This window comes from Trachinotus anak, unplaced genomic scaffold (genome assembly GCF_046630095.1).
Source record: "Trachinotus anak isolate AG129_WGS33_773 ecotype Australia unplaced genomic scaffold, CSIRO_AGI_Tana_v1 ptg000011l, whole genome shotgun sequence".
Classification (NCBI taxonomy): domain Eukaryota; kingdom Metazoa; phylum Chordata; class Actinopteri; order Carangiformes; family Carangidae; genus Trachinotus; species Trachinotus anak.
This window is the reverse complement of record NW_027273862.1, coordinates 3661561-3676051: the sequence shown is the minus strand read 5'-3', so window position 1 is coordinate 3676051 and position 14491 is coordinate 3661561.

The window sequence follows — 14491 nt, the reverse complement described above, 5'->3', positions numbered from 1 at the left end:
ACGCCCTAAGTCCTGATATTCTCAGTGCCTTACTTCATTGTTTGATGATAAATTGCCACTTGTCCTGACTCTCAATCAAATTCCCTCTGTGTTTGGTTTTCCATATCTTGTAGCTTTCACAATCCAAAAAGGCTTCTCCCTTGCTGCAGCATACAGAGTGTTTCCTTTGTTCTCTATAAAATTAACCAAAACAGACAGCCAAGTGTGAAGTACTGTTTGATGACAAACACTGGGAAATACTGTGAAATACCATATCATGACAAATTAGCAGACGATGCAATTTGCAACAGCTTTTAGATCATGTCTAACAAATAAGCTGAAAAAATAAGATGTAAAAGAAGAACAAAGGGACATGGATATCAAAGGCGACGTGTTGAGAGTAGCAAAAGGAAAGAAAGGTACTTCAGGACGGGAGCGTATGGAAAGGGCTTGAGGAGAATGGAAAGCACCAGGACAAACACATCTAGGCTATTGATTTATTGGAGGGTATAGTCTTAGAGACGGGTGCAAGATTGATCAAATGGAAGGTTATCCTTACTCACAGAGGCAAGCTGTTTGCCAATATCCATCACTGGAAACTCAAAATGGCTCAAAGGATCCTTGACATTCCCCAACACTGCAGAGCCCAGTAGCTGACCAGGTTAGGAGATTCTCTGTTTGAGGAGGGATTGTGTTAAGACTCCATGCTGACTGAAAGGGTGTACAACATCCTTCATGGAGGTAAAATCAAGGCCAGTGTAAATGTCTCTTCAGATTTAAATTCATTATTTTCTTGCCTGGAAATACATTTTAATATTTGATATATATCAAGGTCCATACCTATCTACCTACATATCCTCTTTTCTTCTCCTTCTTCTTTTCTACTCCGGCTGAGGGATAGGACTACCATCTTCATCACAATGACGTTTTATTTCAGTTGGTATCAATTAATATTCTGATATAAATTAAAGGAGGATTTCATTGCTGGAAAATGGGTCATTTCTTAAATCCAGCTGACCTTTATAATATTTTTATAATTAGTGTCTTCTAGCCAGAGAAAAATGAAAAAAAAAAGGTTATGTATTTCTGTATTACTGTGAAACAGAAAATCCTACAACAACCAGAATGCATCACATGCAGTGCCTGCCAGGTTGTCTTAGGCCACTCTTTTTAAGTATACTTTCGATGGGAGCTTCCGCTGGCGATGATGTGTTGATGGAAGACAAGCAGTGATTTTATTTCCAATGCTAGTGACCATTTAACCAGACAAGTTGCCATTGACCGGCATTATATCTCTTTGCCCTGGCTTTTGTTCATTTACAACAAGTTTTTGTCACTCATTGTGATGTCCAGTTGTATTGTACCAGTGTGTACAGATCACTGGAGTGAGTTATGCAGATCACTGCAAATTTACCAAGAGCTGCATTGCTGCTGTAAGCCTGAAAACCACGAGGACACCACAGCGGGCAGTCAGAAACCTATGAGTCTGCACCAACCATTTCAGCTTGATTCCGGAGACAACTGTGTTCATTAGGGTTAAAAATGTATTTGTATTTAGAGCTGCCAAAGTATAATATGACATTAGTAGAGAAAACTAATTATTAAGGAAACTAAGTCAAGTTTACCAAAGTTAATCAATGTTATTATCAATTGCATCCACCAACGCCAGCCTCAAACTAGGGTCAAAAAGATTTTGAGCTTGTAGTTTGTAGTTGTAACCAAGCCTTCATAAACCTGTAAAGAAAATCAGCATGATAAATTCAAGTTTGTACATTTGTAGAGATTTGTATTTGTAAAAAAAAAAAAATGTGCATGTGCGGAAAACATTTGTATTTGTTAAAGGAAACCATAGAGACTGTAGCCTCATCACTGCTGTAATTTGTTCAGAGATTTTTTTTCCACACAAAGACAATGTGAAAAAAGAGGTGGACATCTATGCATAGAAGCAAAGCAGGAAACTGTGTAAAACTCAGACAGTCCAATCACAAAGCAATGTCCTGTGCTTACATACACAGCACAGAAAAGCAGTACCAGAAAACCAGTATTTTCTACAGCATCATCAAATCTAATCAAACCTATCTGGATCCCAGAGGAGTCTGCACTGTCAAAAAATTATTTGCAAACATCACTTTACAATCTTTTTGACCCTAATTTGAGACCAAACAGCTGCACCATAGCTGCAGCTCCAACCAAAACACCTTCCACCACCCCACTGCTGCAACCCCGTCTCTGAAAAACTACACTGCAACAGCAAATGGGTTTTGCATGAAACATAATTACCTGATTACATTTTCCATTAACATAATGAGGACAAGTCATTAATTTATGTCTCTGGCAAGTAGCAAAATACGTTGCAGTACAACATCCACTTATAGTTGCTACAGCATTATTAAACTTTTTTATGGTTGTGTTTAGGCTCTCACAGCACTTGGTTAAGGAGAGACTGTGGTCTGGGTTAATACAGAAAAAGTTCAGTGTGACTTCAGACGCAACCGAACCATGATCTTTCCCCAACCTTAACCAAGGTGCTTTTGTCATCTAAACCTAACAACAGACAGGGCTCTGGGTGGGGACCCCTAGTCTCTGCTGTGACAGTTGTACGCTTGATACATCCACTATCCACTGCAGCCACCTCCGGGTGATGCAGCTGCCATTAATGAATATAGTGCTTCATGTAATTCAGAAATTGTTGCCTCTGAACATAATCCAGCCAGCAAATACAAGGAACTACCTGCAGAATGAGGACAGGGAGAGAAAAGGAGAGGAAAATGTTACCCGTCCAGCTTTTCCCTTAAAGGGCTGGGCCTTGTGGGTAACCTGTGTGTGTGTGTGTGATGCAGTCATTGAGTGAATATGGGAAGTAGATCTCCCTATTGCGTCTGTAAGTAAGACAGTACTACATGCTATTACAGCCACAATAAAACTACATGCCGCAGGTAGCCAGTAAAAAGATAAGCTCAAGGATAGCTGCATAAAAGTGTTGAAAGTCCTGCAACTGTCTTCGCTGGAAGGAATGGAATAAAGTTATACCAAACGCCACTTCAGCGGCTCATCCTTCCTCAGCCGAGCGGTCCAGACCGAAAGCAAGAAAGCATAGCCTAACAGAGGGCAGGGGGTGACAAGAGCTACAAAATAAAGGACAGAGAAAATACAATGTTAAGGACACACAGAAGCGTGTGTATAGTTTAATAGAAAAATCATATTAGGAGGCAGGGTTGGCTCCTGGCACCTGCACAGGAGGACGGTGAATAACAAAGTACTGGTGTCCTTTTCACCCAGACCCCGAGGTAGGTACAGTAAGAGCTTTAAACAGCCAAGTGAATGTTGCTTTATACTACAGTTAATATTCCTTTTCTTTGTTCTCATACACATTTTTTAAAGATTATACACTTTTTTAGTTATGTTGTGCAATCTTCTTTGTAGCATTATAATGCTATCCTCTATTTTCAAGGTCATTTGCAAGTCAAGCATTTCTCTAGTATTTATGCAGAAAATGTGGGAATGAATCATGGAGACTCATCATCTTGACTCAATAATCTTGTGTTGTGTTTTTAATAGACAACCTAATGTCCACAGTCACCTGGCAAAAATCTGGTTAGGGTTACCTGCTGCAGCTGATTTGGTCATAAATAGAGAATTATGAGGAAGACTGGTGCACCTGTACCACAACTATTCTCAGTCAGTGATGTTTCTGAAGCACAAAGACTTGGAGTAGACTGTGCAGGATATATTTATGTTTGTTTTTTTTACTGATATCTGTGACTGTTAGTCCAATTAAATCATTTGTAATACTTTCCTTTAGTGACAGATACAAATATACAGTTGAACTGTAGCACACCACTGTACCTCTTCTAATTGTTGATGGCACAAGCACCAAACTGTGACATCAACTCTGCATATTACTCTAAATCAGAAGCAGATGCACCAATTAAAAACCTGCCAGGAAGATACAAGAACTGACAACTTATCACATATGAATATAATTGTAGCCAAAGCATTATATTTACAAAAATAAAACTAAAATAAATACAATCAGGTAAGTTGTGTTTTTAGAGCTAAGAAAACTGACAGAATTTCCTTGGACGAAGATTTAAGTACAAACTTGTACATAACTTCAAAAACAAGTCAGGTTTTTATTATCTTGCTGGTTCCGACACAGTACAAACTGGAGTCTGGAAATGAAAGGACTGCTTTTAAAGTTCATGTTTTGAATAGAGAAGAAAAACTTTGGTCCAGTTTGAGTCAGTCCATATTGTCTGAAAAGAGTAAGTACGAACTCATTAGCATTTAAATGTACAACAGTAAGAGCACAATAGACTGAACTACAGCGTGTTTGTGACGGGGACATGCAAGCAATGGAAAATGAAAATAAATATTACAAAGTCCCTTTGATATTCAGAATTTTCAGCTTTTTAGGTTTTAATTGAAGTTACTGTGTAACTGAACATTACCAAGCTCTACAATACATTGTATTTCTCCTAAGACCATGTAATTTTTGTAAGGAGAAGTTATGTTATTTAAGGGGGTAGATTTGTCTCAATATTGTTTGTGTGAACAGATGGACAATCCATGAGTAAAGGTGTAATCTGTAATTATAAACCACTTTCCACGAACACATAAAACTCAAAATATGTAACCTGTAAACTCAAAATATCTTGGAAACATTACACATACATTTTCAAGAGTAATGTCATATCTGTGACTATATTCAGTTATTTTACAAATAAGGTTGTTGATCTGTCCAGTTAGTCCTGCTGTTTTATTTATTTAATTTTTTTCTGTTTGTTTTAGAGATGTAGAAAAACATTTTCATCTGTCTACACGAGGCCCAAAACTCACTGTTGTGCCCATTCATCAACTTCATCCTAAAAGTAAATAAATAACAGGACATACCACCTCGCGGTTGTATGCCTCCGCCACTCAGACCAGTTTCTGATTACATCCCTGTTTATCCAGAGTCATATAAAATATTAACCATGTGTGCAAAATGTTGTCATACTTGCTGTGTTAAGTCTTGAGTTATGGCTAAAAATGTGTTGTGAGGTTACAGCAACCTTTGACCTTTGACCACCAAAATCTAGTCAGTTCATCTTTGAGTCCTAGTGAATGTTTGTGCCAAATATGAAGAAATTCTGTCAAGGTGTTACTGAGATCACATCCATGACAATGGGACGTATGTACAGACGGACGGTCAACCCAAAAACAATACGCCTCTGGCTCTGGCTGTCGGTGACAAGGAGGTGTAGTAAAGAAAGTGAGCACAGTAAAGTTTGTTGCCGTGTGGCAACTTCAGTTGTGTTTCCATTGGTGAGTATCTGCCACACTGACATCCAGCTGATATGACTGGTTGCTACGGAGCGGGCCACCCCAGCTGCAGGGTCTGTCTCTCGGCTGCAGCTGTCATGAAGCTGGCGCTGCTTCCTTCTCCGTACACTGTTGGGTCAAATTCCACAGCAGCACTGAATATCTGATTCAAACATTAAACCAGGAAGCTTTTCCTCCAAATACATTGGTATTTTTATTTATTTTAGTGTCAGCTTTGCTGTCCATAGAGGCTCAAATTTTGTGTGGTATCTCTTCATCTCAGGGGAATCAGCAACTTCATCCCAGAAACAAGTAAATAAAATTGAGCACAGTGAAGTTTACTACAGTATGATTGATGCCACCTTCTATGCAAAGAAATATAGGATGTTGGTTAAGTTTCTGTGCACAACCAGCCCTGTTATATCTTAGGCTGTGCTTAACAGTGTGTTTGACATACATGGGTGAACTCTGCAGCTGTTAGTGTAGGCTTCATGAATTATACAGGACAGACTGATACAAGTATTTATGTAGCTGTTTTAAATTGTGCATTGTCATATTGATAGGGTAGTTTATCAATCATTTTTATGAATTATAAAATAAATAAATGTCTTAACCTTCAGCCCCAAATCTAATTGAATGGATGGAATATTAGCAGGATTAATTAACTGAGTATTGCCTTGTTACCTATACAGGTTATTGTATGATATAGGGTTAAATACATCTTAACATAGGCTACAGTTGGCAATATACAATCAGTTAAACAATAGGCTATACTATGACCACCTCAGGAGGGAGTCTGGGGTGTGAAGACACACTGCGTAGTCTGCTCTTTAGCTGCACGGACATGGGTAGCACCTGCAGCTGCTGTTTAAGATCAGACATCCCTGCACAGACAACTGAAAAAGCTGTACGTGTCGCCAGGGACAGAGCTGACTCACCGATATTCTGTCTCCCATTCAGCCCTGGATCTGACAGCTTTTTTCTTTATTCTGATAGCCACAGTGAGAGAGACACAGGAAAGTCAGGGAGAGAGGGGATGACATGCAGCAAAAGGCCACAAATTGCACTCGAACACCAGGCCACTGGGGTACAGACTAAGCCTGTCTTACATGCGCTCTACCAGGTGAGCCACCAAACGCTGTCTCTGTTCCTGTAGAAGGCAACCACTGACACCAACATCCTGTGATGTGGATTTTCTCACAGCACACAGAGCTTGTCAGTCTACTGCTCATTTATAAACTCCAATTCACTTGTAGGCTCCGGCTAGTTTGGTTTTACTAGACATTACAATATTCACAGCACTTTGAGGATATTGTTTATAAATGAAATGACATGTAAAAAGTACGGGACAAATTGTGTCCAATATTGATTCAATGCGGGATGCAGCATTTTATTTTCAAATACGGGATGACCCCGGATTATACGAGATGGGTGGCAGCCCTAAGTATGATGACTTCAATTCTGTCACCATGAGTGTGCATCCGCCACACACAGAAAACACCAGTCACCGCTAAGCACCGGTGGGTGCAGCGAAGCGAGCCACCCCGGCTGCAGGGCCTCTCTTTCGGTTGTGGTTGTTATGAAGTTCCAGCAGCTGCCTCCTATTCCATCCACTGTTGTATCTGATTCACAGCTCTACAGTCAGCGTAGTTAGAGTAGCACCAAATACTTAGTTTAGTTATTCCTTCAGTAATAATGATAAATGTATTGAAAGTACCGTATTTTCCGGACTATAAGGCGCACTTAAAAGCCTATAATTTTCTCAAAAAACGACAGTGCGCCTTATAATCCGGAGCGCCTTATATATGGATAAATTCTGGTTGAGTTTACTGACCTCGAAGCGATTTTGTGTGGTACACGGTGCTCACGGCGCTCTGTCAAAATGTTTTAGTACGACTTTGGTAAACTACAAAGCCTCACCGCTTGCAGCATTACGGCTATCGTAGTCAGGAGCGTCGCGGAGTAATACATATGAGGAATGAGCTGAAAAAGTGAGTGTATTGTGTTGTATTTTACGTGTTATAACTGAACAATTTCGAGAGTTATTGTGAATACGCTAACGTTTGATTTAGCGGTATCAGACTGTGTTTTTTTTACGTGTTACAACTGAACAAGGTTGGGAGTTATTGTGAATACGCTCATTAACGTTTGAACAATGTTGAGAGTTATTGTGAACGCGTTTAATAAAGTTCGACTGACTTATCTGACAGTTTTGTTTCGCTTAATGCGCCTTATAGTCCGGTGCGCTCTATATATGAAAAAAGTTCGAAAATAGACCATTCATTGACAGTGCGCCTTATACTCCAGTGCGCCCTATAGTGCGGAAAATACGGTAGTTTATTTGCCATAATGGAGGCGAGACTTAGTGTATTCAAAGTGTTCCTCCGTTTCACCACATTTCCCAAGCAGGTCGTGGACTGCCCGTAACAAGAGGTGAGGAGACTAAATTGGCATCCATACATGGTCCAATCATGTACCAGGTTTATATCTAGTCTTGTTTGAAAATAGTCTCTAAATCTGTAGACAATGTGCTAAGTAGGCAACACTGCAGGTTGTAAACACCCCCCTAATAGAACCTGTTTGCACCAGAAACTCCAACTCTAATGTGGCATTGAGCTGACCAATCATGGAAATGTGATCAGTCAGTCAGTCAGGAACATTCCAGATTATAAGGTTGTCCCTCTTGTTATGGTCCAGGCAAAAATAGTGTGTGCTATATTGAAAAAAGAAAAATTATATGTGGTCATTACTTACATTGTATGATTGTTAGAGGAACTATTTGTAAGCCAGTGTTAGCATTAACACATGTTTACTTAGCAGCTTGAGGCCACTGTTGTGGTCACAACACAAGAGGTTAGATTGGATGCCTCACTGACTCGGTATCGGAAAGTGACGAGATGGTCCTAGAGGGCTGGTTAGCATGCAGACTTCAGCAGAAGAAAAGAAGTGATACAAATAGAAGAAAAACAAGAAGGTGGCTTTCCTCCATTAGTGACAGCTCTTTGCGAGTAAAGGAATGAAGTTTGATGCTCCACTTGCAACCTGTCTTCTACATTGGTAAGTAAACAGCTGATAATACACGTGACAATCTCAGTATTTCTGTTAAAATCCTGCAGTAGTTGATTCAGGACCTGTAAAATGACCAAGAACTATATGAGTGGTAAGTCATCATATTAGTGAGTTGTAAACGTGTTACATGCTTGTGGCCAGGGAATTAGTATCATAATTAGCTTACATTTTTGACAATGTGAATCCATCTTGTCTTTTGCCATTAAAAAAAAGCAACAACACACATAACAGATGTTGCTCCAGAGGATGGGTCTTTGCTGGTGGTGCACTAGCACTGTGTGCTTCATTGGATGGAAACTCTTCAGTAGATAAACTCTGTTGGCACACATTTTAAGTAGAGTTAAGACAATGTTTCACCCCCAATCTGTTTCATGTCAGAGTCTTAAACCTGCATTAAACTAATATATTTGGTCACTTGGGAGCAGTGGAAACAACACAGCACTGACATACCAACACCTTTTAAAATGATATGGCTGACTCGTTGGCAAACAACAGCCAACAAATTTAATTCCAAACATCAAGCAGGATATGTGGTTGTTAAGTGTTTGTGTTCAACATAACCTTTGAAATTTAGGTGTTGTCTTTGACCCATCTGTCTCTTGATAATTATATGACCAGCTTATGCTCTCATGTTTTTGTTTTTTTTGTTTTTTGTTCCAATGGAAATGCAGCTGCTTGTCTTTTAACTAGAAATAACAAGAGATCACGTATCATGCCAATTTTATCCTCGCTGCGCTGGCTTCCAATTAAATTCCGCATCCATTTTAAAATACTGGTGCTAACCTTTAGAGCCTTGCATGGTCAAACACCACAGGATATTGCTGACCTCCTCACATATACAGCCAATCAGGCTCTTAGGTCTGCTGAGCAAAAATTACTGGCTGTCCCTCAAACCCACAATAAAACCTGAGGTGACCGTGCTTTTCAAGTTGTTGTGCCTAATTTATGGAATGCTCTGCCCTTGTCGTTGTGAGCCCAAGACTCCTGTGACATTTTTATGAAGCAACTGAAAACGTTTTTATTCTGTCAGGCTTTTGGTTAGCTTGCCTGAATAGCTGTTTCATTTTATTTATTGCCTTTTATTGGCTTATTTCCTGTTCTGTGTTCAGAGCTGCTGTTGTTTTTAATTGTGTATTTTTCATTAATGAAAAGCACTTTATGATTTTGTATCTGTGAAAGATGCTATACAGATAAACTATACTTACTTAGTTACTTATTTACACATCCAGCAGGCATAGAGCAACATTCACATTCACTTGGAGCCATGTTTGTACCCACCAGGGGAGAAGATACAAATTATGTTTACTCTTGTTACTGTAACAGTTTTCTCTGTACTTTTTGGAGTATTTTTGAAAATCTGGAACTTTACTTGTACTGAAGTATTTCTCAAGCCAAGTGTTTTACTTTGCTACATTTAAAGTCAAAATGGTTACTGAGTAAAAACAAAGGTCACACGATGAAGTTCTGATTTACTGTGTGAGAGCGCAACAAATGAAAAGAGTCAAATCAGCAGCTGCAGCAGAGAAGCTGCTGATGTGATGCACCACCCAGCGACCACAGCTAGAGTCTCAAATCAAACACACTTGCCATGCTGCATGACCAACAGTTGCATACTGGGTCTGGCTAATGCTATATGATAAAATACTGACGGTGGACCCTTCAGCGGTGACTTCTACGTTCACTTCCACCGTCAGTGAGATGTGCTCCACCTTCCTGCTGTTTCTGATGATCCCTGTTGTGACTGCAGATCATCAGCTCAGTGTTTCAATATTATTATATTTTGCAATGAAAACTGGCAGAAAAGGTGGATTTGGAGCAGATTATAGAGGATTTTGTGAAACACTGTACAGCATCAACAACTACTGCAATGCCTTGCAACATAGTGTTTCAGCTGCGTTTGTCAGCTGCAGCCGATGTGGAGTTGATGTTGTTCAAACATCTCCGCTTCTTCTTCTGCTTTATTCTGCTGTTAATTCTAAAAGAAGCTGCAGCTGTTTGATTTATGTCTCGATGTTTCTACTATTTAGGCTAAATAACAGAAACACTTTTCAGTATTATGTAATGCAGCTCAACAGCACCACAAACTGCATTCTCTAAAATCATCACAGTTGAATCAACAATTAATAACATTAAAAGTGCATGACACTACTTTGGTTTTAGCTATAGGTGTTCCTGATAAACTGCCTACTGAGTGTACATGTGTAATTATCAGTGGTATGCAAAGGCTGCAAAGTGCCTGGCTGGAATTTACTGATTGTTTTCAGTGCGGTTTTCACCTGTGAATGACTTCTGTATATGCAATGAAATACCAGTGCGTACAAGACTGGTCACCCAAAGATGGTCCTCAGAGTTTTATCCTGTTATTCTTATCACCACCCTCCTCTTCCCCCTATTAAAAATGTAATGCAGTAATGTTTACTCAGAGAACATTTGAACTGATGCAGTTTGCACTTGTATCTGAGTACATTTTTACACAAGTAATTGTACTTGTACTTTAGTAAAACTTCTTTCAAGTAACATAAAGTTACTTGTACTTGGCTACAATTTTCCAGGACTCTCTCCACCCCTGGTATCCACCTGATGGATGGAAGTCCAACATTCACTTTGTAGCGACCTTAATGACGTCACCTCCCACCTGTCCAGAGTTCATTCATGTTTAGTTAACACCCAGTTTTGCAACAATCCAATCACAATCCCCCCCGCGCACTGCGATTCCCTCCTGCAGGAGATCCATACGTCTGTCTCGGTCACCGAACAGAGGCTCTCCCGCTTTACCTTCGCGTCCGACCGCGTTGCAAAGCCCGCCTCACTGCAGCCCTGTGGATGAGACACGTTTCTGAGGAGTGTGCTTCAGGAGACCAGTGGGTGAGTTCCCGGTCGTGGCGGAGCTACAGCCGAGCCTACAGCCTGAGCCACGGTAACGTACCCGGTGAATATATCGTTAATAATGACTTTCTTCAAGTGCGAGTACAGGCGACGTCATCTTCATTTGAGTTTCCCGGTTAATTGGTGTCGTGGGGATCGGTGGTAAGACCCGGAGCGGATTCATGAGTTGACTCGATTTCCAATAGGGAAACTGGATGTAACTGAACTGATCTTGGGGTGTGGGGAAAACCGAAACAGACTTTTTACTGAGTGAAGTGAACTTTAGAAACGTTGGACCACACAAACACACGCTTACTTTTGCAGTGCTGCTTTATTTGTGTTGAGTATTTGATTGCTATTTGCCGTTTGCTTTATTGTTTTGTATGATTTTACTATTACATGTCAGATGTGACTCTGACTGGCACCCCTGCCCTTTTAGTTCTGTCCCCACCGACTCCTGGGGAAAATAATACAGCTTTTGCTGCTAAATGCTCTGCTATGTCCACCAGCAAATCACTGACTTTCTCACTACAGTCATTTTATTTACACATTTCATTTAATCCAGTAATTACTATAAGAAAATACTGATTACCCTATAGCAGTTTTAAGTAGCCTTGTCTGTTTGGGATTGTCTTATTACCTCATTTATCCACAAGAGCTCTTTACACTTTGGGCGAAACAATATCATGCAGTGTTCTCGGCTTGTGAAACCAACCCTGTGTCTGTGTCAGGAAGTGAGCTGTCTGTTCTGACAGGGCTGTTGTTTTGGTATTGGTTAGAAATAGCTTTTTATCTGTGATGCGATTGGTTATCAGTACGTTGTCAAGGAAAGAATGTTATCAATAGCATATCAAATTTTCCATTATCTGTCTATGGTATTATTTACAGTGTAACTATGTTATGATGCTCTAGTCTGCTACTCTTCTGTGGACTGAAACAGGTTGATGCAAGACATCAAGTCCCAGTTACTACACTATAATTTTGAATTAAGTTTTATTGGAGCTATTTGTAAGTTCTGCTATTGCGACATTGTCTGGAGTGAGTTCAGAATCAAACTTCATGCCTTTACTCACCAAGAGCTGTGTCCAGCGGTGAAAAACAACGCTAACAAGAGACACTCGTCTCCATCACGTCTTTACTTCTACTGAATGTAGCACACTTACCAGCTAGCTTCAAACCATCTTGTCACTTTCTGATAGCAACTTACCATAGCCTCCAATCCACCCTGTGGACATAATGCTGCTCAGAGGGCGTATTATATCCTCTTGTCTTGTAAACGCAACAATGGCCAAAGCTCTTGTCAAGCAAAAATCACCAACACCCGCTCCCAGCAAGAGACCACCTTTGGTGGCAGAGAAAACAAATAGCCCCTTTAAGCTTCACCAATGAATGCTGTCACTGAAATGAAGGAGTTGTTGAGCAGAGGTAGCAGTATGTGTGCAGACATTTAGCTGATGGATGTGCTGTACACATGATCTTACCAAGTGAAGGAGAAAACCAACAAAACAATGTTTTAGTGCTCTAATGTCCACTTGGCTTTGTGCACATACACTATATCCTGAACCGGCCCTGGCTGTTCTGGGAAGTTATGGCCTGTTGAGCATCTATTAATTTACATCTGCACTCCTGTTGACAAGAATCACCACCAGGTTTACTGCCCTGATTGTTTCATCTGTCGGGGCATGGGAGTAAAATGAGACACAATTAATTCCTGTGAACCAAAATCCACCCTGTCCATTAATCTTGTAATTGTAACACAGCACAGCAGTGGAGGCAGCGGTGGCAGCTTGTCAAGCGGGGAATGTGAGGTGAGGGAGATGCCGTCGTCCCACAGATCGACTGTGAAAGCTTTAACACACGGGTTCCTAAACATGCTTTAGTTCCATCAGTTGTGTATATAAATATAATGGAGCTGAATATGAAATCAAATATATCGTATGGACAGCATACATGAGCTCTTATTTATACCACATCCATTACACAAATACTGTGTAGGGCTGCCAACAATAATATTATAATAACATTTTCATAATCCATGTTTACTTTATTGTTGTTGTTTTCTCTGTAAAATGCTATACAATGAGTCCAAGGCATCAACCGCCAGTTACTTTTTCTGGCTGCACCGTTGAAAATGTTGTAACAGTTGAAATGAATAATTATAGCACTTTATCCCACCTATTTATGATTAATAAGCAGTACATCACTTCAGTGGTTTACTGCTCATGTGCATGTACAAATGATTCACAGGCAGGTTTCTCCTGGAGATATTTTGAGCTTGAAGGTTATTTCTTGATCTTAAACTACTTAAACTATTGTACATATAGAAATACTCCATATATTCATAAATAAAAGACATATTTTATATTATTACAGCTGTGTTATATTATCAACCACACATTAACAGCTCATGTATCAGATAGCCTACAAATGCTTAAGAGCACAATTTAACAAATACTTGAGTAAACATCTAACAAATGTCTTTATAGTTTCTGTGTATTATGAATCTGTTATTGAGTGTTTTAACACAGCTTATAAATGCTAAATATTGGGGTAAAATTAAGCATTACCGATTTCGGGATTTTTAAAATAGTTGATTGTTATTTTGAGTCAACTATATGATTAATCAGCTGACTGTGTCCCAGTTCCACACTGATTATCTCCACCAGGGAGGTTATGTTTTCACCGTTGTCTGTTTTCTGTCAGCAGGATTGCAGAAAAAATACTCAGCCAATTTGCATCGAACTTGGTAAAGCGATAGGAAATAGGCCAGGGAAGAACTCATCGAATGTCGGGGCAGATCCAGAACATTTACTATGAATTATATTTTCTTTCTATGAAGTCTGGTCTATGTTGTTTGACATTGGCCTTGGCGGAGGTCTGTGCTCTCTGGGTGTTCTTCTAGTTCTGACCAGGTTTTGAGTATATTCTGTAGTTATGTAGTTCATACTGGAAAAGAGCCCAAATCCAGAATTGGAAAAAGTCCTTATAAAGCAAAACTGATGTAGCTGATAGATGTGCTGTTGACATTTCCCTATTGTTAGTGCGCTACACAAACTTCTCAGAAGTTTGGATTGTAACTTCAGAAAGGTCTTGGAAAACAAACCAAAAACAGTATAAATGTTTTATAAAAGACATTTTATCTTTCTTTTTGAAGTTTAATTGGCAGTAGCTTTTCCAAAGTCAGAGTTTGACATTTTACTCATATTGTATCATTTCCTGTTAGTATAAAATTCTTTCTAGTTTGTTCATTCTCTTATCAGCCAACTGCAAAAAC